Raw genomic sequence first — 21130 nt, 5'->3', positions numbered from 1 at the left:
AATGGGATCATTTGCTAGACTCCACAGAGAAAATTTTAAAAATAAGAAATAAAAATTTAAAAAAGAAAAGGAAAGAGTGGTGGGTGATGAGGTCAGAGGGAGAAGTAGAACCAGATTGCGTAGAGCCTTGCAAGTCACACCAAGGGCTCTGGATTTTGCTCTACGTGTGATGAAAACCAGTGGAGTTTTCTGCGCACAATTCATGGTTTTAAGAGGTAACAATAAAAGACATATTCTTTTTTTTTTAGGTTTGAAAAAGGAAAATGTATTAGGAAGGAAGAACACTACAAAAGGGTACGGGGGGGGTGCCTCAGCAAGAGAACCAAGTGTGCCCCTGACATATTCTAAATCTTACACAAAATGTATGTGATATCTATGATTCATATTTATTTGAAGAACTGGACAAGCGAAGAGGTCTGAATTACAATACATTTGTAGGAATAACTGACAGAATTGGATGAATTCAATGTGAAAATGGGAGATGGAAAAATCAAGAATTACTTCAAGGTTTAGAATTGCTATGGTCTGAATATTTGCGTGCCCTCATCGCCTGCCAATTCACATATTGAAACTTAATTCAACTCCCAATGTGATAATATTAGGAGGTGAGGCTTTTAGGGGGTGATTAGGTCCTTCAGGATAAGAGATTAATCCCATTTGTGCCACTTGCCAAATGGAATTTAGTGTCCTTGTAGAACAGGCTGCTTTGCCCTTTCTACTGTGTGAGGACACAGGAAGGAGGTGCCATTTATGAACTAGCAAATGTGCCCTCATCAGACACAAAATCTGCTGATGCCTTAATCTGAGACTTCCCAGCCTGCAGAATTGTAAGAAATAAATTTCTGTTGTTTATAAGCCACTCAGTTTTTGGTATTTTGTTCTAGCAGCCCAAATGGACTGAGATAAGGGAGATGGGGAGGGAGTGGAGCATGTTAGGGAGCATATCAAGATATGGTTTCAGACAAGTCAAACTTAAGATGCCCAGGGAGTTAAGAGTCATATCAGACCTAGAATCAGCAGAACTTGGTGACTAGCTAGATTGGAGTTAGCAAGGAGAAGAAAAGTCTCTTGAGTTTGCTATGTTTGTCTCTTAGATGAACCATTCCTAATACTTTCAGGTTTTGTCCAGGCACATAACCAATACAACCAGGACTGAAAGTCTCCAGACTGTGACAAACTCAGAATATTTTCCCACAATAATGGTAATATGTTGAGTAAATGCACCTGGTGCATTTTTAGCTATAACTTCTTATTTAACTAAATCAAAAATAGTCATTGGAGAGGACATCGTTCGCCTTTCAGTTGATAGTCACCATGTCCTTCGCATTATATAGCTAAAAAACAAAACTATTCAAATCACTGCCATCCTAATTACTTCAGAATTGTTGTGGGCTCTGAGTGGATATTGGGTGTAATAAGTATTGAGCAATAACTACTGAGTAATAACAATGACCAATTATTTCAAGCCTGTCACTCATCATAGTGAGAGCATGAACAAAAGGAAAAATGGTTTCTGCTAGATGACCTTACAATCCAGTTCAGAGATCAAGAATAACAGGAAGCAATTAGAAAACAAAGCTGGACATTTGTGGCATTCACTACAAGTTAAAGTACATAGAAGGGAAAGGATAGCATGAGATGGAGAAGTTAATAAGGGCTTCATGAAAGAAGTATTCCTTGAATTCGACATTGCACATGGATAGACAAAGGGATAGGTAGTTTATTTTAGACAAAAGCGTGCAAAAACATTAACTTGGAAGGTACTGGAGTTGTGAGGAGATGGTTCTGACTAGAAAAAAAGAGTTATGTTTTTGAGGACACAGAGCAGTAAAGATAAATGGCAGAAGTACAAAAGTATAGGTAGTCCCCAACTGGCAAACAGCTCACAATTACAAATGTACTCCCAGCTTCTTTAATATCATGCACACATACAAATATCTCATGCTCGGCCAGGCATGGTGGCTCACGGCTGTAATCCCAGCACTTTGGGAGGCTGAGGCGGGCGGATCACGAGGTCAGGAGATGGAGACCATCCTGGCTAACACGGTGAAACCCTGTCTCTACTAAAAATACAAAAAATTAGCCCTGCGTGGTGGCGGGCACCTGTAGTCCCAGCTACCAAGAGGCTGAGGCAGGAGAATGGCATGAACCCAGGAGGCGGAGCTTGCAGTGAGCCGAGATCATGCTACAGCACTCCAGCCTGGGCAACAGAGCGAGACTCCGTCTCAAAAAAAAAAAAAAAAAAAAAATCTCATGCTCAAGCTGATGACCTTGTTTTTTACCTCACTGAGAAACTCGAAGGAATCCAAAGAGAAGAACAACCTTATCCCACAAACTACCAGCATTTGCACCTACCAGCATTTGCACCCTGGCATTCTGCCTTCTCTCCTATCCTCAGCATGAACTGTAGGTGTCCTATCTAAGGCTAATCCCTTTACTTGTACACCAAGTTCCTTCAGCCTCACCTATTCAAGGGCATTGTCCCAGCAACTCCCCCTCCGTGGATTTCTTGTATTTGCCCCTCCAGATCCATTTTCTACACTGCTGTATGCCTGAATTGACATACTCCCCTGGTCTCTGGCTTCCAAACTGTTTTGGTCAATGAGAAGGACTGGGGATCCCAGGAAAGGGCTGGGGATGTGTGGGAAGAAGCTAAGTGAAGTTGGAGCATTTATTTTTCCAGCTCCCTCCCTGTGGGTTGGCTGAGTTCATCCATCAAATGGTACCAGCAGGCCCCTCCATACGGCTCTCCCATTCCAGGTTCTGGAATCCTTTCCCTTTCCCTCCTCCCTTCATGCTGAAAGGTGGTATTGATGCCAAACTGTAACTAACCCCAGGGCACTGTGCTAATCATTTCCTTACACTACAACCACAATTTTGTATAATAAATAGTCCTTCTTAAAACTCTCCTCAAAACTTTCCTCAATGGCTAGGCGTGACGGCTCACATCTGTAATCCTAGCATTTTGGGAGGCCAAGGCGGGTGAATAGCTTGAGCTCAGGAGTTCGAGACCAGCCTGGGCAACATAGTGAAACCCTGTCTCTACTAAAAAATACAAAAATTAGCTGGGCGTGGTGGTGTGTGCCTGTAATCCCAGCTACTCAGTAGGCTGAGGTGGGAGAATCACCTGAGCCTGGGAAGTTGAGGTTGCAGTGACCCGAGATCTGTGCACCCAGCCTGGGTGACAGAGCCAAACCCTGTCTAAAAAAACAAAACAAAAATAAAAACTCTCCTTAAATTACCCAATTTGCATGCACCATCTGCTTCTTGCCAGGACCTAGACTGATATATTCTCCTTTCCTCTCCTACATCATAAATTTTCCCGTTCTACTGATGTCACTCCCATCAGTAAATAGATGTGCTGTTATTTCTCCCATGTTAAAAACAAAGATGGTCCTAACCCCATTATCCTGTTTCAGGTGCCACATCATTTCTCTGCTCTAACTTGTAGCAAATCTCCTTTTAAGAGTTGTCTTACTAGTAGACTTAGTAGAAACCTGTCAGGTTCTTCCTCACCTGTCCAGCTTTCGGTTCTTCTTCTCCAAACTTGCTCCATCTGTAATTTTCCTCATCTCGTTTAATGGCAATCCCACATATCCAATTTCTGGGGCTAAAAATTTGGAGTCATGCTTGACTCCTCTGTCTTTCTCACTTTCAATCCATTAAGAAGTCCTGCTGGCTCTACCTTTGAAATATAACCAGAATTTGACCCCTTTTCACTACCTCTGCCGTTACCATCCCAGTCAAATGCACCATGATCTCACCTGGATTCTTGCAACAGGCCCCAACTAGTCTCCCTGATTATGTATTTTCCTCCTATGGACTTCTGTCAACAAAGTAGCCACAATGACAGTGTTAAAATGCAAATCAGATCAGGTCACTTCTCTTCAAAAGCCCCTAGTGGTGCCCTCTTTCACTCCTAGTAAAAGCCAAAGTCTTTCCAATTGTCTACAAAGCTCTACACAATCAGACCCTTGTTTCATCTCTTACTTCTGTCTTATTCTTCTCCAGCCACAGTGGCTGCTCAAACACATTTGTTATGCTCTTGCCTTAGTACTTTGTACTGGCCCAATTCCGTTTCCTGGTGCACTCCTCCCTAAGATCTTTCAAAAGCCTATGAGAGAGGTAATTTTATTATACCCATTTTATAGAGGAAGAAATGGAGGCCTACAAGGGTTAAATAGCTTTTATCTGAACCCTGGTGGTATGATCTACAGGTCACTAATTCACAAGCCCTGCCAATGCAAATTAATGTCTTATGAGGAGACAAAAGCAACTCAGAAGACATAGAAATATTGCAGGAAACAGAAAGAAAATTTTTTTTTAAATCAAAGACATAGGAGAAAATATTCACTAAAAAAAGAATAGGTTAATATGAATAAAAGGACTTTTTTTTTTTTTAAGACAGAGTCTCACTCTGTCACCAGGCTGAAGTACAGTGGTACGATCTCGGCTCATTGCAACCTCTGCCTCCCAGGTTCAAGTGATTCTCCCTGCTCAGCCTCCCAAGTAGCTGGGACTACAGGCACATGCCACCACGCCCAGATAATTTTTTTTATTTTTAGTAGAGACAGGTTTTCACCATGTTGGCCAGGATGATCTCAATCTCTTGACCTCATGATTTGCCCCTCTCAGCCTCCCAAAGTGCTGGGGATTACAGGCATGAGCCACCACACCCAGCCAGCAAGGACTTTTTAAAATTCTTGAAATTAAAAATATAAGAGTCAAAAGAAAAGATTTAAGTAAAAACTATGAAAGATAAAGTTGACCCAGCACTTTGGGAGGCCGAGACGGGCGGATCACGAGGTCAGGAGATCGAGACCATCCTGGCTAACATGGTGAAACCCCGTCTCTACTAAAAATACAAAAAAAAAACTAGCCGGGCGAGGTGGCGGGCGCCTGTAGTCCCAGCTACTCGGGAGGCTGAGGCAGGAGAATGGCGTGAACCCGGGAGGCGGAGCTTGCAGTGAGCCGAGATTGCGCCACTGCACTCCAGTCTGGGCGACAGAGCGAGACTCCGCCTCAAAAAAAAAAAAAAAAAGAAAGATAAAGTTGAAAGAAAGAAAAATACCTTCAAATGAACAGCACAAAAAGACAAGCAGATGGAATATATGGAAAAAGTAATAAGAGATTTAGAGGACTTAAATGGAGAATCAAATACTTGATTAGTAGGAGCTGGGTGAGAGAAAGAGAAAATGTAGATGAAGCATATTCTCAAAAAAATAATACAAGAAAACTTCTCAATATCATAATATATTAATCTCCAGATTAACAAGAAAATTTCTCAATACCAAAGTGTATTAATCTCCAGATTAAAATTGGCCCACCAAGTTCCCACTACAGTGAATGGTCTCCCGGTAGAAATAGAACAGAATAGATTTCTTAGATGGAATATATTTCTTAGAACAGTCTTACCAGCAACCTGTCATTGAGAACCAACTCAAATAAAGGCAGTCTTCTTTTGGCCTGTTAGAGGTTGAGGACCACAGCACCTCCTCCAGACTGGTTATATCATCAGTTGGTTCAGTGGCCACCAGAAAACTTCTGAGCGCCTCCTCTTCACCTGTCTTCCATGCATCTTCCAGAGAAGCCTCAAGAACTAGGTCCTCCCCAGTTGAATACATTAAGAGATTGCCCTTTCTTCCTTTAGATATACTATGCCACAGTCACCTCAAGCCCCACAGTCCTGGGCTAACCAAGAGAGACTCTCTCAGAAATCTCTAGACTAAGAAATAGGCAGAGTCTCTATATTCTTATTTGCCCAAACTCCAGGGGATACAAGCCAAGCTCTTCTCAAAATTTCGTTACCATACTTCCAGCTCCAAGGCAGACCTACTGGTTCTGCACCTCAGCAAGAATTCATCCAAGAAATAGGATGTCCCCTCCCAATTTTTGCAGGCTTACCATATTAACTCTTAGAACAAGCACACCATTATCTGTATGTGTGTGTGCACACACACACATGCATGCACACGCATACTGTACATTAGAGCAACTCTGCCTCCCAATACTGCTTTCACTCCCCACTAATTTTGCCTCTGAAGAATCCTACCCCTCCAGTCTCCTTAAGCCCCCAATCCCTAAAGGAAGAAAAGGACAAGCCGTTATCATATCCAGCTGGAGAGGAACCAGTTCTTGAGGCTCCCAAGGAAGGAACATGGAACACAATAAAGAGTAGGAGTCCAGAACTTCGCCTTGGCCACCGACCAACTGATGAGGCTGAGTTGGTGGCTCTCTTAAGAGTGTGGAGAACTAAGTGCTTCTGGGCCTAACATCTGTACTTTAGTTGTTATTCTGGGACAACAGGAAAACTCTCACTTAGCAACCACCGTGTTACACCTGGGATCCTGTTACACTGAGTTTAACCCAGGAGACCAGCCAGGTGAAGGCCCTTATGATGGCTGTGAGGCAGCCTAGAGAGTGATCTGTCCTGAGTGGAGCAGAGGAAAGAGGGTTCTAGGAGAGAGGTCTCCGAGAACAAAATGGTGAAAGGGGAGGTACTGGAATTATTTAAAGACAAGTTTGCCAAATATGATGTAGTGTATTTGGGAAATATGTGTTTAAAACTAACTCTACAGACTTTTCAAAAATAAATTTGCCATAAGTTGGATATGATCTAGGAGGAGGTAAGTAAAGGGAGGTCAAATATACAAGTGGAACTCATGCCTTTCACTCCCCCTTCAGAGTGGTCCTAGTATTACCTAGGTAAGTGAGTGCCCTACCATCACTTGGTTTTATCATTACTAGCATTATTCCTTTTGCTGTACTGTGCTCCCAGAATAAGAGGAAATAGAAGATAACCTTGGAATGGTTTTTGGTGTTGTGGTGGGGTGGAGGGGGATTGTTTGTTTTGTTGTTTTTTGCTCTGCAAAATAATACAAATAAATTTAACACAGAACGATGCATAACTAAGAATTCATTCTCATTTTAGCAAAGTCAGCAACTCCTTTTAGTACATCTGTGGGAAGGAAAATTTTACTCAAGGAACTTGAGACCTTTTTCAAAGAAAGAAATCAATACCCTACCCCCTTTTCTCTGAGATTTGGAGTTAGGGAGCTTGGGCTGTGTGTATTTAGGCTGGTTACAGTGAAAGTCAATGAGTTTTCTGAAATAAAGTTATTGCAACTGCATAAAGAGGGGACCAATGCTCAGTGCCGAGCCCCAGAACTGAGCCAAGGGAGAGAAACTATGATTTTTTTGAGTACATGAGGCAGTGTATGGTGGAATCTACCCTAATCCGGCCCACCTGAGGGTAAATATGCACTCAGGAGAAGTCACTGCATGCTATTTCAAAGATTTGATTACTGAAGTCTAATCTGTAGTACTCAGGTGGGGTCCTTTCTACAACAGAAAGTCCATAAGTAACAAATTCCAGAATCCAAACTGAACCTGCTTTCCTGGATAGATTTGAATAGATTCAAATCCTGGAAAACTGGTTGGGGGAAGAAATAAAAAGAGCCATGAGTCTCGAGTTATGGTCAGTTTGGATACACCCTTTTTCACTAAGAGTAACACCAAGAAAACATGATTGCCTATCCTTAAAAATCACCTACTGTACGTGCTCCAGCCTCCTTGACAGGGGATTTCACCCCAGTTATGCAGGGTAGACACTCCAAACTGAGGACGAGGAGTCTCTAGTATAGACACTTCAACAAGATAACATCAAGGCAGTATACATCAATCACAACATCACTCTTACTTGCTCCTGGGTACTGGTAATAAGTACACAGGATTCCTGGAAAAACAAAAGAAGGGCATTGAGGGAAATAGATCAGAACTGCTGCCAGTGTAGGCTTGTAGATTCCAGTGGTCTGTGTCCCATAGCACTACGGGGAACTATTTCCACTTCAAACTATAAAAGCGTTCGCCTCAAGTATTTTGTTTTATATATTAGGGTTTGAAAAGAGAGTTTCACCACTAAAAATAACTCAGCCAACATAGTGTTCTTCCACACTCTCAGGCAGCCTCCATCATTTGATACAGCTGTCTGTTCAAGTCTGCCAACAGGACAGTTAAAAATAGATGGTCAGTCTCCTTTAAGGGTGTTGCATAATTGATTTATATAGTTTTCCATATTCATTTTGCTAGATTAGTTGTCTCTAAACATTTTTGCTTGTGCTCCATTAAAAGACATTGGAAAAATTCATGTATCCTTCACAAATGTTCAAAGTTGACCACTTAATATTTTTAATATGTTTAGATAATTGAAAGGTTTATTTGTCCATGGGTTAATATTACCTTATGGCTAAAATCAGTCAGGATTTAGCTATTCCTGTTTTTCATTTATATCTATAGCACTAAAAAACCTTGTTCTCATATGTAAGTAAATGAGATTAGAAATTTTGTTAGCAATGTCAATCAATTCTTTAAACTTTTCAAGTTAAATGACAAACAACATATAGTGATCAATTGTCAAAGATTATTTTTAATGATCTATTTAGATGACCATCTATTGAAGGTCAACTTAAATTTTGACAAAAGCAATGAATTAGAAACCATCTGACTTACTAATGTGTTTATTACTCTGTCATTTGAATCATTCATTTTCAGAGTTTCTAGGAAGTATATGAGAAAGATTATATCAGCATTTACCAAATGACTATTAATTTGTCTTTCACCTTGTTATAGCACTAAAATCAGATGAAACTGGTATAAGTACAATCTCTTGAATTATAAATTGTATATTTTTGGTCAGGCACAGTGGCTTACACCTGTAATCCCAGCACTTTCAGAGGCCAAGGCGAGAGGATCACTTAAGCTCGGGAGTTCAAGACCAGCCTGGGTGACGTGGTGAAACCCTGTCTCTACCAAAAATACAAAAATTAGCTGGCCATGGTGGTGCACACCTGTAGTCCCAGCTACTCAGGAGGCTGACGTGGGAGGATGGTTTTAGCCCAGGGGATAGAGGTTGCAGTGAGCCAAGATCATACCACTGTACTCCAGCCTGAGCAACAGAGTCAGATCCTATCTCAAAAAAATAATAATAATAAAAAAATTAAAAATTTTTTTAAAAAGAAATTGTACGTTTTCGTATTTTTCCTATTGGATGTGAACAAAGACTACATATATTTTGCATCTGATAATTAATATTAGTATCTGGGAGTGGGGAATTAATCTTAATTTAATACAACTGGTTTTCTAAAGTTTAGGGCACTATATCATAGGTTATATTTTTTGATATTTTGTTCCACATCTCATATATATTAGTGTAGATCCTGTTTTTAAGAGCATGATATCATGAAAAGCAATGATAAGAGAAACAGGCCAGACTCAGTGGCTCACACACCTGTAATCCGAGCACTTCGGGAGGACAAGGCAGGTGTATTGCTTGAGCCCAGGAGTTCGAGACCAGCCTAGGCAATATAGTAAGACCCCTATCTCTATTAAAAAAATAGAAAGAGGCCGGGCGCGGTGGCTCAAGCCTGTAATCCCAGCACTTTGGGAGGCCGAGGCGGGTGGTTCACGAGGTCAGGAGATCGAGACCCTCCTGGTTAACACGGTGAAACCCCGTCTCTACTAAAAATACAAAAAACTAGGCGGGCGCGGTGGCGGGTGCCTGCAGTCCCAGCTACTCGGAGGCTGAGGCGGGAGAATGGCGGGAACCCGGGAGGCGGAGCTTGCAGTGAGCCGAGATCGCGCCACTGCACTCCAGCCTGGGCGACACAGCGAGACTCCGCTCTCAAAAAAAAAAAAAAAAAAAAAAAAAGAAAGACATTATCCAAGCTTGGTGGCACACACCTGTAGCCCCAGCTACTTACATGGCTAAGGCAGGAGGATGGCTTGGACCCAGAAAGTTGAGGCTGGAGTGAGCCGTGATTATGCCATTGCATTCCAGCCTGAGCAACAGAGTGAGACTGTATCAAAAAAAGAAAAAAGAAAGGAAGGAAAGAAAGAAAGAAAAGAAAAGAAAAGAGAAATAAAGAAAAGAAAAACAGACAAAGAGAAAGAGCAACAGAGAAAAGGTATCAGGCCCAGGGATGGATCTGAGTTTTTTCAGCCTGAAGCCTATATAATTTGAGGTGCAGACCTCTTACAGAAAAATAAGACAACATTATGAATAAAAAATTAGGTATGTTTTCTCAGGAGAAAACAGTGGGAAAAAAGGAAAAAATTAAGTATGAAAGTAAATATTTAATAGGAGAACAAAATCTCAACAAATTATAGAATTTTAAAAGATAAATTCTACAAGCATCATATAACTCAGAAAAATGATATAACAATGATGTTCATTAATACATCTATGACACTTCTTTTATAGTTTTTGACTGGACACTTTTAATCACCACTTCAAATGGTAATGACTTTCTACATCATTTTCTCTGAGAAAAATAGAAAGCTAATCGAGACTTTTCTTCTGCATAGGTGATGTATTTTCATTTTATTATTGATAGTTTAGACAAGCTTCTGTTTCATCATTATTGGTAACTAGTGGTTAAGCCACATCTGTCATTTCCTCCCAGTTTCTAGTCAGGAAGTGCTTTTTGCCAGAGCAACTCTCAGAGACTCCAGCCCATTGATTGACAAGGCTACTGTTACGGTACCTGGGCCAGTCCTTCCAAGTCCTTCCTGTCCCCCTTTCTCATCCACCTAAGTGAGTGTTGCTCTGATATGACTCTCTTAAGTGTAACTCATGATTTGGTAATAGTGGGAGTATGACAGGTGAGGTAGTCATGCAAAAACTGTCATCACTCCAACTAGTGAATTCAGTTATCTCCCAAAGTATGAAATTACCCCATTTCTAATATTATGTCTCATCCTTAACAGACATTCATATCTGTCATGGAAAGACAATGGCCTAGAAGGGTATATGTGCTATGATTAAAAGAGGCTTCTTCAACACCACTATTTTAATTTTTCTTCTGAAGTTTTTTAATACTAAAGGGGAATGCATCATAGAAAATTTCAAATGGTGACCGGGTGCAGTGGCTCACTCCTGTAATCCCAACACCTTGGGAGGCCAAGGTGAGAGGGTCATTTGAGGTCAGGAGTTCGAGACCAGCCTGGCCAACATGGTGAAGCCCTATCTCTATTAAAAATACAAAAATTAGCCAAGCATGGTGGTGCATGCTTGTAGTCTCAGCTACTCGGGAAGCTGAGGCAGGAGAATCACTTGAAACCGGGAGGCAGAGGTTGCAGTGAGTCGAGATCACGCCACCACACTCCAGCCTGGGCGACAGAGCAAGACTGTCTCAAAAAAAAAGAAAAAAAAGAAAGAAAATTTTGAATGAATAAGAGGTATCCCTTTCTTTTGATAAGAGAATGGTAACAGTGAAAAAGAATTTGGGCAAGAGGAAAGGAGAAATAACATTAATGTGTGTTCTCTAGTTCTCTTGTTCTCTGAGCCAATAATACTTTTCTCTGTACTGAGCCTACATCAATACAGCTACTTGTGTTATTCAAATCTTCTATATCTTTCATACACTTCCTCTGTTTAACCTACCTTGAATTATTCCACTGTGACTGTGGATTTGTCCATTTCTCTCTGCAGTTCTATTTATATAATTTTTGGTTTGTAAATATTGAGGATATTTGATTATGTAATCAAGTTTAGAACTGTTACATATTTCTGGTGAATTGAATCTTATCATAGTACTTGTCTCATTACATTGCAATTATTAGTTTATTTGTATGTTTCACCCATTAGAGTGCTGGCTTATTAAGGAAGGGCTGATGTTTGACTCACTGGTGAATACCTTGGTACCACTAGTACAGATCAGGTTCTCATCAACTCCTGACTATTAATATAGCCCCCTAACCAGACCAGTACTAAGCTGCCAATTTCACACACTTAAAGGCCCTGTCAGATTGAATCTTCCTAAAAAGTAATTGTGATCATAGCACTCTTTTTAAAAATAGTAGGTTCCTGTTGTTCACAGAATAAAATACAAACTCCACAGCTTTTCATTCAACTTCCTCAAAGACTTGAAATCACCCTATTTTTCACTCACTTTCTTCTCACATCTAGGAGGTCAGTCAAACTGAAATCCCCACTACTCCCACACAGATCCTGCATTCCTTCTGCTGTCCCCATATAATATCCAAATCCTAGTATAATTTTCCATCCCACTCTGCACGTCCAAACCCTTCAGAGCCAGTCTTAAAAGTCTCCTCCTTTGAAAGCTTTTAGCATTTTCACCCAAACTGAAATATTCCCTTCTTCTTTCGAATAGTGTTATGGGCTGAACGTGTCCTCTCCAAAAATGCCATGTTGACCGTATTCAGAGACAGGGCCTGTGAGGAAGTGATAAATGTTAAATGAGGTCATAAGGATGGGGTTCTAATCAGACAGGTCTGGTGTCCTTATAAGAAAAGAAAGAAACACCAGACTTCTCTCTCTCTGCCATGTGATGACACAGTGAGAAAGCAGCCATCTGCAAGCCAGGAAGTCAGCACTTGCTAGGAATCAAATTGACTGGCAGCCTGATCTTGGACTTCCCAGCCTCCAGAACCATGAGAAATAATTTTTTGTTGTTTAAGCCACAAAGTCTGCAGTATTTTGTTATGGCAGCCTGAGTTGACTAATACAAATAGTTAATGTAGTACTGTTTTGCAAATATTTCTTCAGGGCTTTAGATCTGGCAAGGTATTTGTCAAATTATTAACGTCAAAAAATTCTTGCAGCCAGGTGCATTGGATCACGCCTATAATCCCAACACTTTGGAGGCCAAAGCAGGTAGACCATTTGAGCTCAGGAGTTTGAGATCAGCTTGGGAAAATGGTGAAACTCCATCTCTACCAAAAATACAAAAATTAGCTAAGCATGGTGGTGTGTGCCTGTGGTCCCAGATACTCAGGATGGCTGAGGTGGAAGGATTGCTGGAGCCCCAGAAGTCAAGGCTGCAGTGAGCCAGGATCATGCCACTGCACTCCGGCCTGGGTGACAGGCCAAGACCCTCTCTCATAAATAAAGAAATATATACAAAAATAATTCTTAACAATTCAAAGAATGTAGTAACCTCAGCACCAGAAAAATATTCTTATGTGCATATTTGCAGAGTCAGGTTTTCTTGTCAGATTAATATTTATTTGGTATCATGTCATCATAAAATTGAGTTCTTGAGAGTTTACAAGATCTTTTGTAACATATTGTCTTATTTACTTATTTTCCCCTCTTAAGTATATACTCATATATTTTCAAAGCTAAAATGATTCATTGTTATATAATCCTGAATTTCCAAGATGAAGATGTTTGTTTTTATTGTGTTATGAAAAAATTGTGTCTACTTTTTATGTATTTAATACAGGAATTTAAATTTGAATATATTCTTCCAATTTGTAATAGTTTAACTCAAAGACTCTGACTTTACTCATTCTCTTTTAATTAACTCAACCAACATAAAATATTGTTTGAATTCTCCTAGAGTTAGGAAATCTATTTCCTAGCATAGTCTGTACAAATAAAAATAGTGACTATATCTACATTCAGAATGTCTGTCCCAGAAAGAAATGAAATATAAGAAAAAAAATAGTGACTATAGCAAGGTTGTACAACTAAGAATAGTATAGTAGAATCATTTTTAAACTTATTTTCAAAGGGCAGAAGAAGAGATTACCAGCATTTAAATGTCAGTTGGGAGTGGATAAACCTACAAATGAAATTTTTGTAAGAGACAGAGAGAACAATCCAAGAGGTAAGAAGAAAATTAAGAGAATGTTGTCATTGGAGGTAAGAGAAAATATTTCAAGAAAGAAGAGGTTGTGGGGCCGGATGCAGTGGCTCACACCTGTAATTCCAACACTTTGGGAGGCCGAAGCAAATGGGTCACGAGGTCAAGAGATTGAGATCATCCTGGCCAACATGGTGAAACCCCGTCTCTACTAAAAATACAAAAATTAGCCAGGTGTGGTGGCAGGTGCCTGTAGTCCCAGCTACGTGGGAGGCCGAGGCAGGAGGATCACTTGAATCCAGGAGGTGGAGGTTGCAGTGAGCTAAGATTGTGCCCCTAAACTCCAGCCTAGGCAACATAGAGACTTTGTTGAAAGAAAGCAAGAAAGCAAGAAAGAGAAGGAAGGAAGGAAGGAAGGAAGGAAGGAAGGAAGGAAGGAAGGAAGGAAGGAAGGAAGGAAGGGAGATTGACAATGTCAGAAGCCAATGAGATATTAAGATGAGAAATGGGATTTAACAATGTGAAAGTCATTACTAACCTTAGCAGAAGTTGTTACAAAAGACAGAGCAATGGTTCTCAACCAGGGGTGATTTTGCCCTGCAGGGGTCATTTGGCAATGCCTGAAGACATTACTGGTTGTCACTACTGGGGAGAGAGGACTGCTACTGGCATGGAGTGGATAAAGTCCAGGGGTGCCCTCCTTCTCTGACATAATAAGGGAGAGAGACAGCTTAGGCCACACAAAGGACCTGTCACAGATCCTTTGATTCTCCCACCGTTTCCATGAAGCGGAATGCAGGGGCCAGGATCATCTGATGGAGACTCAGTCTAGTATTCCAGGGAAGGGGCACCACCCCACTGCTGCTCTCCTTTCTCACAGACCAAGTAACTTTATCGGAAGAGATCATCAGACAACTTGAATGCTCAGCAGTCTGGGTTGGCAGTTAGCTAGTTGGAGGAGGCGACTGAAAGCTAGCTGTCTAGCACCCAAGAACAGTGGGGACCATGGGAAGTTGTGGCTCCTGCAAGAGGGTGAAATAATGCCATCACTTTTCTAGGAAGTTGAGTTTAAGCATGGCTTCCTCAACCAGTCGAAGATAATTCCTGGTTCTAGGTAGTCCACTGGTTCAGGTAACCAAGAGTGAGCTATGCGAGGCACTTTCAGACAATGCCACTCCGTGTTATGAAATTCTGTATATCATTCAATAAATGACATTTAGAATAGCTTGTTGTACATACATTTCAGCAAACTTCTCTCATTTTATTTCTTCATCACCCTGTGTGGTTTTTAGAGAAAATTAAGAAACAAAGGATGTGGCTTCAAATTGAAGAGGATTCTTATGAAACAAACCATAATGTTGTTGACACTTACCAACTAAAATGGTTTAAGCTTAACTTACAGAGAATATTTCTAAATGTGACTTCTGATACATAAGCAAAAATAGCATATATAAATACCTACATTCCAAAATGGTAACATGTTCCATGAGGTTTTTTTTTTTTTCCTTTTATAACAAAGATGGTGGGGGTGGGGGGAATAGAAAACAAAGCTAAAAAAACAGAAAGAAGAAAATGCCCAAAAGAGATTTTTTTCCCTTAATTGGCTTGGAGTTGTAGAATAAAATAACAGAAGACCTATGGCTAAGACAGAAAATATAGCTACTGCTGGAAGAGATGAAATTTCTAAGGTCCTAAAATTTCTATTATGTTGTGAAAAGTCAAACAAAACAAAAAGTTGGACTTGACAGAGAAAGCTACCAAGTAGTCTTTGTCTGTGGCATTTTTTATTTAAAAGGTACTCTGAAGCTGCCTAAAAATATGCAATATTGAAATTAATGGGCAACTTGCCTTTTCTGATAGAATTCAACAACAAACAGAACTTCAATATATCAGTGTTCTTGAGGGAGATGCCATGGGGGGAAAAATAGTCATCAGGTTGATCATAGAGCAAATGTGTCCCTTGAAAGCTAAAGGTAATGCTTTGCCTCCAAAAAATAAAAATCATCTAGGAGGAAGAGGTAAATTATACAGGGGATGCAAAAGAAAAGAAGCCCTCCCTCTCTGACATAATAAGGGAGAGAGACAGCTTAGGCCACACAAAGTTATAGTTTTAGAATGTTTAAAGTATTCAAGTGAATTGGCTATCTAATGGCCTATAGATCTGAGAAAAGTAGGAAGTAAAGAATCCCAAAAATGGAAGCACTTGAGGCACAATGGCATGACAAGTGCCTCTCAAACTTGAATGTACTTACAAATCATCCAGAGATCTTGTTAAAACGCACACTCTGATTCAGCAGGTCTAACACTAGGCCTGAGATTCTGCATTTCAAACAAGTTCCCAGATGACACCAATACTGCTGGTACTTGGGTCACACTTTGAATAGCAAAGTATTGATGACTCCTGACTTAACATAGCATCCACGGAACCCAAATAGCAAATCTCCACATATTTGTTCAGTCATAGAAGCATACAGACCTACATAAGATTAGAATATTGGTGGCATGGGAAAACAGAGCTTGCTACCTTTACCTATGAGTCATTGAATTAATTTTTGCTCATGCCAATCAAACCTATTAACATAACACTGTCATGAGAATACTTGTGCTATTTTTCAGATAGTCCTAGAAGCACTGATAAAGCAGTACATGTTCACCTGGCAACATGCCATGAAAATACACATGGCGATTATTATAAAATGCAGTAGCTCATATTTTACACAGGTAACATGTGGAAACTTCACAGTTATAAATCTGTGGACTTACTTGAGCAGAACATCTCATTTAAATCTCAGGTAAAGCACATGCCTTGTAAGTTAAACCATGTGCTCAAGTGCCGATAGAGCAGTTTCTTGCTCCCTGCTCACTTGTACTCTGTCCAGCAGGGAGAATTAAAGATATGTGATCAGCAGATGAAGGTCTGCCAATGAGAACCATGTCTAGGATATGTTTTAAAATCTACAATTGGCCTGTTTTCCCTGTGTTTCACATTGGGGTAATATTCCCCAGCCTATTAAATAGCAGCAGTCTCTTTCCTAAACCCCAAACCCAATTCCCTCTGTTTCTCCAGCTACTCCAGGCCTGATTTGTGTTCCAATTCTGCAACCAAGGGTAGAGCTTGGTGGAGAATCCTAGACAATACAATAGAGAATCCTAGACAATATGACTTTTGGGACCCTAATATTAGGCCTGGTCCTTGTAGCCCCTTCCCAACCTCCTCACTATAGGATCTCTTTGTATCTATGACCTTGGTCCAACTCCAACCCCAAGAACAAATACGCCGCCATTCACCTAAAAGTAGTGCTGTTTAAGGCTACTACTATGTCTCACCCAGTGAGACTGAATCCTGCCTACTTATGTCAGCCTGGATGCAATCCATGCCATCTCTGAAATGGTGCTGTTTTATTCTACAAAAAATCTGTCATATTGCCTAACCTGTCCCCTTCATCTTTATGTAATTCCATAATACCCTGTACATATAAAAATTATAAATTGGTTCCCACAATATTCATACAACAAAAACATCCCATTACTTTCCTAAATATTTCTCAGAATTGCTGAGATATTCCATTTTTGGATCCAAGCTCATGGTACCTGAAATGAAGAGATGGACACAAGATGCCTGGGGGGGCTAGAACTAAACATTATTGCTTTGAGAGTGGTGATGAAAATCCCTGTGGCTGAGCCTCCAGTTAATGGACAGAACAACTGTGAAGAGCATCCGTAAGCTTGCCAGAAGCACTGCCTGATCCACATGTAGGACCAGCGCATAACAGGAGTATTATATTGCAGAAAGTACAACGCCATCCCATCCTAGCCAGAGAAATTAGACAAGAGAAGGAAATTAAGGGCAACAAAACCTGTAAGGAGGAAGTCAAACTGTCATGGTTATATGATCATATACATACAAAACCCTAAGGACTCATTCAAAAAGCTCCTAAGCTGGGCATGGTGGCTCCTGCCTATAATATCATCACTTTAGGAAGCCAAGGCAGGCAGATTGCTTGAGCTCAGGAATTTGAGACCAGCTTGGGCAACATGGTGAAACCCCATCTCTACCAAAAATACAAAAAAATTAGCCGGGCACGGTGGTGCATGCCTGTAGTTCCAGTTACTCAGGAGACTGAGGTGGGAGAATCGTTTGAGCCCAGGGGGCAGAGGTTGCAGTGAGCCAAGATCACACCACTGCACTCCAGCCTGGGCAATAGAGCAAGACTCCATCTCAAAAATAAATAAATAAATAACTTTTTTTAAAAAAAAAACCTCCTAGATCTGATAAATGGATTCAGTAAGTTTCCGTATACAAAAATCAATGTTCACAAATCAGTAGCACTGCTATATGCCAACAACGACCAAGCTGAGAATCAAATCAATAACTCGATCCCTTTTATAACAGCTGCAAAATAAAATAAAATACTTAGGAATATACCTAATCAAGGAGGTGAAAGATCTCTACGAGGAAAACTATAAAACACTACTGAAAGAAATCCATTGATGACACAAACAAGTGGAAACATATCCCATGCTCATGTATCAGGATGACTATACGGCCAAAAGCAATCTACAGAGTTAATGCAATTCCCATCAAAATACCATTATCATTCTTCACAGAACTAGAAAAAAAATCCTAAATTCATATGGAACCAAAAAAGAGCCCACATATTCATAGCAAGACTAAGCAAAAAGGACAAATCTGGACGCCTCACATTACCTGACTTAAAACTATACTACAAGGCTATAGTCACCAAAACAGCATGGTATTGTATAAAAATAGGCACATAGACCAATGGAACAGAATAAAGAACCCAGAAACAAAGTCAAATACTTACAGCCAACTGATCTTAGACAAAGCAAGCATAATATAAGGTGGGGAAAGGATATCCTTTTCAACAAAGGGTGCCAGGATAATTGGCCAGCCATACACAGAAGAATGAAACTGGATCTTCATCTCTCACTTTATATAAAAATCAACTCAAGGTGGATCAAGGTTTAAATCTAAGACCTGAAACCATAAAATTCTAGAAGATAACACTGGAAAAACCCTTCTAGACGTTGGCTTGGGCAAAGACTTCATGAGAAAGAACTTAAGAGCAAATGCAGCAAAAACAAAGATAGATGAAACTTAATTAAACTAAAAAGCTCTATAAAGCAAAAGAAACAATCAGCAAAGTAAACATGCAACCCACAGAGTGGGAGAAAATATTCACAAACTGTGCATCCAACAAAGTACTAATACCCAGAATCTATAAGGAACTCAAACAAATCAGCAAGAGAAAGCAAATAATCTCATCAAACAGTGGGCAAAGAACGAGAATAGAAAATTCTCAAAAGAAGATATACAAATGGTCAAAAAACATATTAAAAATGTTCAACATCACTTATTATTAGGGAAATGCAAATTAAGACCACAATGAGATACCATCTTACTCCTGCAAGAATGGCCATAATTAAAAAATAAAAAAATAATAGATGTTAGTGTGGATGTGGTGAAAAATAAACACTTTCACACTGCTGGTGGGAATATAAACTAGTACAACCACTATGGAAAACAGCATGGAGATTCCTTAAAGGACTAGATGTAGAACTACCATTTGATCCAGCAATCCCTGCACTGGGTATCTACCCAGAGGATAATAAGTCATTATACGGAAAGGATACTTGCACATGCATGTTTATAGCAGCACAATTTGCAATTGCAAAAATATGGAACCAGCCCAAATGTTCATCAACCAATGAGTGGATAAAGGAAGTGTGATGTAGGCCAGGTGCAGTGGCTCATGCCTGTAATTCCAGCACTTTGGGAGGCTGGGGAAGGCGGATCACCTGAGGTCAGGAGTTTGAGACCAGCCTGGCCAACATGGTGAAAATTTCAACATGGTGAAAATTAGTTGGGCACGGTGGCGGACACCTGTAATCCCAGCTACTCGGGAGGTTGAGACAGGAGAATCACTTGAACCTGGGAGGTGGAGGTTGCAGTGAGCCAAGATCGCGCCATTGGACTCCATTCCAGCCTGGGCAACAAGAACAAAACTTCATCTCAAAAGAAAAAAAAAAGAAAAAGAAAAAGAAAAAGAAAGGGTGATACACACACACACACACACACACATATGCATGCACATCATGGAATACTACTCAGCCCTAAAAAGGAACAAAATAATGGCATTCACATCAACCTGGATGGAGTTGGAGACCATTATTCTAAGTGAAGTAACTCAGGAAAGGAAAACCAAACATCATATGTTCTCACTTAGAAGTGGGAGCTAAGCTATGAGGACACAAAGGTGCAAGAATGATACAATGGACTTTGAGGACTTCAGGGGAAGTTTGGGAGGGCAGTGAGGAGTAAAAGACTACACACTAGGTACAGTATATACTGCTTGGGTGACTGGTTCACCAAAATCTCAAAAATCATCACTAAATAACTTATCCATGTAACCAAAACAACCTGTTCCTCCCAAACTATTGAAATAAAATAAAAAGAAAGTACAATGCAATAATGGACTAAAGATCAGAACTCTCTCCTACATTTTTGGTTCCATGTGGGTCCCCCAGGATTCCTATAACTCCTATGGGAAAGGGAGACCTGCTAGGAGTCTCAACATCCCCAAAACCTTTTCTCATCCCATGACTACTTACATCACTGAATAAGGGCAAGTTAGTGAGGGCATGCCAGTGCTTCCTTGATATTCTGCCCAGCAAGCAGCTATCTCATGGATTAGGTTGCCCAAAAGCCCTTCAAGTCTTCCTAAAATGCAGTATCATCAGCACTGTGTCTAGCACAAATTCCTCTGATTTCCGAAGTATGGCTAGTACCTCACTGTACATTCTACTCATGATGTAGATTTTCTCTTATTTATCCATTCTCTATTAGAGATCATCGTATTGATACAAAAGTAAGGCTCTGAGAGTGGCTGACCTACACAGTTGGTCGGTGGCTCAGCAGGGTCTGCAATCATCTTTCCTGATATGCACCCTAGTGATCTTTTAATGTCACCATACCTTCTAAACGGTACAGAATTATGAACACAAGAATGTTGCTTGATATTTTGATTTTAGTTTTACTATTAAGATATAACATGAGAGAACTAGAAAGTATCTCAAATTTTTATGACTTTTAAAGTTTTATTTTACAACATAAAAAAATTATTTTATAATAGCAAAAGCCTTGAGAAGGAAAGAGATAAGTTAAGGGCTAGCTGCGGTGGCTCGCCCGGCAGCCGAATCGCCTGAGGTCAGGAATTGGAGACCAGCCTGATCAACATGGCAAAACCCTGTCTCTACTAAAAAATACAAAAATTAGCCAGGAGTGGTGACAGGTGCCTGTAATCCCAGAAACACAGGAGGCTGACGCAAGAGAATTGGTTGAACCTGGGAGGTGGAGGTTGCAGTGAGCCGAGGTCACACCACTGCACTCCAGCCTGGGCAACAGAGCAAGATTCTGTCAAAAAAAAAAAAAAAAAAAAGGAAAGAGATAAGTCAAAATGTATCCTACAGAATAGATTAAATAAAAATGGCATGATTTACAA

General features: G+C 40.3%; 1 long non-coding RNA gene across 1 annotated transcript; it reads left to right on the top strand.

Annotated features, from left to right (window-relative positions):
* The first annotated feature begins 291 nt into the window (after positions 1-291).
* LOC117075657 lies at positions 292-20044 on the top strand. Its single transcript, XR_004434076.1, has 3 exons — positions 292-305; positions 9269-9273; positions 19922-20044. It is a non-coding gene; the product is annotated as an uncharacterized LOC117075657 (long non-coding RNA).
* The last annotated feature ends 1086 nt before the right edge of the window (positions 20045-21130 follow it).

The sequence above is a fragment of the Trachypithecus francoisi genome, unplaced genomic scaffold, assembly GCF_009764315.1.
Source record: "Trachypithecus francoisi isolate TF-2019V2 unplaced genomic scaffold, Tfra_2.0 Lachesis_group5, whole genome shotgun sequence".
NCBI lineage: Eukaryota > Metazoa > Chordata > Mammalia > Primates > Cercopithecidae > Trachypithecus > Trachypithecus francoisi.
Note: the sequence above shows the minus strand (reverse complement) of the source record. Positions and strands in the feature narration are given on the sequence as shown.